Below are 4,811 nucleotides of genomic sequence, written 5' to 3' on the forward strand. Positions count from 1 at the left end.
CACAGAAGTCTTGTGCTTTTACCCCTCAAATAAGCTTCAAATTCACGCCACTCCAGCCATGATGTGTGTAGAGATACTGTGTACATCCACCATTCAGTAGAAGTAGTTGAGAGTGAGACACAGTCACTATGTTTGAAAGCTTTCTTACCTTCAAATCTACTTACAATTAATGAGTCTTCTACGATTTCTTATATGAGTCTTATATGTTGATTTCGATAAGTTTGTACTAGTATTGAAAAACACTGTCTACTAGATTTCAATTTTCTGAAAGAAATAACAGTGCAAGCAAAGCAAAGCAAGTATGAAAAGTTTTAAGCAAGTTTAGGTTAAGGCTTTGGTTCCAAGTAAATAATATGTTGCATCAGAGTATGCAAATAGATGCAAGGAAAAGACCAATTGGAAATCAGTAAATATTATGATACCGTTATCATGGCCAACATTCTATAAATTATGTGAAATGGGAGATTTTTATTGTTATTATTGTTTAAAAAGTATAAAGTTGACCAAAAACAAAAATAGATATAGGTTTGAATACAGTCTGTACAGCCACTTTTCCACCATCAGCCGAATAGTTCTCATCGCAAAACCGTAACGAACCCGACCAGTTGGCGCAGTTAAGGTTTCTTTTTCCACTGCGGTGCGGTGAAATCAGGAGAATGTCCGTAACAGATCCATCTGTGGCTATGGCATGTGCTATGATGTACCCGTTTTTAGGACTGCTTTCCCCCTGGTTTTACTTGGTTAAGACTAGCTAAAAAAGATATTTATTGACAAAATATTTTCTAAGTATTATATGAAAATAGTATATGAGAATATATTGATATATTCTGAGTTTTAATGAGCTCGTAATCTGCTTCCCTGACAAAAAGTTGTGCAAAAAATAAATGTCGGCTACAATACTAGTTTAACCAAGATACACTATTTTTATTCACTTTTATTACCTTCAGCAAAATATTAGCAAACTTGGCAAGCTAGAAACAACTAAAAGCACCTTGGCATTGGCAAATTGACAATCATGCCTCGCCATATACTAAAGCCATTCAGTCAGCACTGTTGGGTATGGTTAGCTTACCGTGCCGAGAATTCCTGGCCGAGAATGATTTATAATCATGCCGTTTCGAACCGTGCTCAAGTGGAAATGCTACTGTAACCATTACGTACCATGCTCAGAACCGTTCGGCCCGATGGTGAAAAAGTGGCTTATGGTAAATGGTTAAAGCAGAATAATAATAATAATTTTTTTTGTGTGTGATTTTCTCCCCAATTTGGAATGCCCAATTCCCAATATGCTCTAAGTCCTCATGGTGGTGTAGTGACTTGTCTCAATCTGGGTGGTGGAGGATGAATCTCAGTTGCCTCTGCATCTGAGACCGTCAATCCATGCAGCTTGTTGAGCATGTTACCGCAGAGACATAGCATGTGTGGAGGCTTCACACTATTCTCCGTGGCATCCACGTACAACTCACCAAGCCCCACTGAGAGCGAACCACATTATAGTGACCATGAGGAGGTTACCCCATGTGACTCTACCCTCCCTAGCAACTGGGCCAATTTGGTTGCTTAGGAGACCTAGCTGGAGTCACTCAGCACGCCCTGGATTTGAACTCATGACTCCAGGTGTGGTAGTCAGTGTCTTTACTCACTGAGCTACCCAGCCCCCCGGTTAAAGCAGAATTAACTGCAGAAGTTTAATAATCAGGGTCAGAATGTTTGAGGAATAGCAATACAGTGCTGGCTTGCAGCCACAAGATGGGACTAGTTATTCTCTATAGTGTGTCTCTCAGGCTAGTATGTATAATTGCTGTCCTAAAGATCTTGTTTTCTATCTCAGGTTTCATTAGCTGTACATTGTAAGCTTCTTTTGGCGTGAGATTTTCCAGCACCTTGGCCATGTGAGGCATTCCATAATTAACACATTTCTGTGTTACATGCACCTAATCCCACGTCTACTGTAGGTTATTGTATGTTCTCGAATTTTATTATGTAGTGTTGTACACTAGAGCATTTGTCTGGTCTGTCTATGGGTGCGAGAGATGAAAGATAAGTGAACTTGTTTGAGATGAGTCTGTGTATAATGAAGTAGACTGACCTGTGCAATCTTCATCACGATCCAAAGCTCCACTCTCAACTTAATTTATGTTCTTGGCAGATTCTTCCATACCAAAATAACACAATGCCTATATGTAGAGTTTGGTGAGAAGCTGATTGCTCATAATTTCTGTCCATCAAATGCAATCAAATCCAGTCTGCATTCTTCTGTTATCATTATTATTAATTGTTAATGTTAAAAATGTTAAGGATGAAAATGCAACAAAGCTTTATTGTTCCATGAACAGTGTAACACTGCTTTGGATTGACTGAGATTAAATGCACGTTGAAAAAAAATACTAAAAGACAAATCCATGATTGTTTGACTGCACTGTTTATTGCTGCCATTCTACACCAACCACCAATATTTTCCCGTCAATGCAAGTGAGCACTAACATAAAGTAAAAGTACAATGGTATTACCTTATTTTTTGTTTATTTTTTTGAAGTATCTTGGGGTTCTGTGTAAACACAATTAAGTCAAAATGTACTATGGTACAACAGATACTTTTTGTAATGCTAATAGTTATGCCAAAGTCTGCTCACAAAACAGATTAACATTAGCAGTGTTGGGTGGAATGCATTACTAAGTAATTAATTACTGTAATTAAATTACTTTTTCATTGAAAAATTAAAGTAAGGGTTACTTCTGGTGTAATTGTGTTAAATTCTGTATAGACTATAGAACAGTTTTATATAAAACAATATTGAATTTAAAATCGAAATTTAATGTCTAAAATATATGTTTTCTGGGGGCCTGTGTAGCTCAGCGAGTATTGACGCTGACTACCACACCTGGAGTCGTGAGTTCGATTCCAGGGCATGCTGAGTGACTCCAGCCAGGTCTCCTAAGCAACCAAATTGGCCCGGTTGCTAGGGAGGGTAGAGCCACATGGGGTAACCTCCTCATGGTCACTATAATGTGGTTCTCACTCTCGGTGTGGCACGTGGTGAGTTGTGTGTGGATGCCATAGAGAATAGTGTGATCCTCCACATGCACTATATCTCCACGGTAACGCACTCAACAAGCCATGTGATAAGATGCGCGGATTGACGGTCTCAGACGCGAAGGCAACTGAGATTCGTCCTCCGCCACCCGGATTGAGGCGAGTCACTACGCCACCACAAGGACTTAGAACACATTGGGAATTGGGCATTCCAAATTGGGGAGAAAAAGGGGAGAAAATAAAAAAAAAAGAGAAAAAAGATATTTATATATATGTTTTCTAATTTAACGCTTCCCCTTTAAATTCTTTGGCCAGTTCATGAATAATTTATTTGATTTTATTTGATTTATTTGAAAGAATTAAAAGAACAGTTTCATGTCTATCCTTGTGTTTTTCATCTGGTCGAGGTTGATCAGGGTTTTAGAAAGTAATTTGTAATAAGTAATGCAATTACTTTTCAGACAGAGTAATTAGTACAGTAATCTAATTACACTAGATGTAATTAGTAGTTTGTAATGAATTACTTTTTTTTAGAGTAACTTACCCAACACTGAACATTAGCCTATATTGTGGATGTCAACCGGCATTCTTGAGAAACTAATTACTGAAAAACCGAATTAGGGTTAAAATAGTATTTTCCATGTGTGCTAAATAATGTATAAACTGTCATTCTTAATAAGCGGTATTATCACTTTTTCTCTTTTTAAATAAGTAATACCCGTAAGTTGAAGAGCAGTCAACCGAGCAGCCTCACAGTTTCTTCTTTTCTCAGAATAATCATTAAATCACGATCACAGATGAACCGCATTGATTTAACGTCAGTCTGAATTTACCTGTAATTGATCACATCTGTCTTCATATCACTTTGCATAGACTGATTTGGTGCTCTTGAGAGGTTAGCTAGAGTCTTTGTTGATTTTTTTCCTTTAAAAAATCCTGATATACTGAGGTCAAAAATACAGCAACAATGAAAAGAGAGTATTGTAATAACATGGATTTTGCACATATACTAGTACCATGGTATGTTCTTTCAAGTACCTTTAAATAACATGTAAATACCATGGTGTACGAATATGGTATTTATCAATGTGTGTGTGTGTGTGTGTGTGTGTGTGTGTGTGTGTGTGTGTGATGTTGTGGTATTTTGGCCAACAGAGGACAGTATTTGACTACACAATTGTAACTGAAAGCTCTGATGTGGTTCTACGGTGGTTCATGGGTCAAATCAATGCATCACCCTGGAAAAAAACAGACCTTAACTTGTTTCTGATAAGATGCTGCTAACAAAATAACACAACATAATAGTTAACATAATGCTTTTGTGTTGTGAAACAAGTTACCACTCAATGCCACATCAGCGTAGAGGAATTTGCCTGCATTGTTATGCACATCCTCTCCTATAAAAGCAGACATAGATAGGGAAAAGATGACATCACCTTTTGTTACGACCATTCATTGTGTTTCTAACACTGGCATGAGCTGGGCGTCTCCTGCATATATATATATATATATATAATATTCCATCATTAGGATTTGTATAACTTTTTGACAGTCTGTTTATTCCATACAGTGCATGAGGGCAGCTAAGATATTGTTAGTAATGTATAAGTTGTACATCATCACACATTATTTTTGGCAAAATATATTAATGTTAAACCATAATGTCATAAGACAACATTTTCTATTGTGAATGCATTACATTTTTCTTCAAAATCTGTTTTAAGAACCCCACAAGTCTCCTTCCTACATAATTGTGATCTGTACTTCATAGTGTTGA

Source organism: Myxocyprinus asiaticus, chromosome 43, assembly GCF_019703515.2.
Source record: "Myxocyprinus asiaticus isolate MX2 ecotype Aquarium Trade chromosome 43, UBuf_Myxa_2, whole genome shotgun sequence".
In the NCBI taxonomy this organism is placed as follows: Eukaryota; Metazoa; Chordata; class Actinopteri; order Cypriniformes; family Catostomidae; genus Myxocyprinus; species Myxocyprinus asiaticus.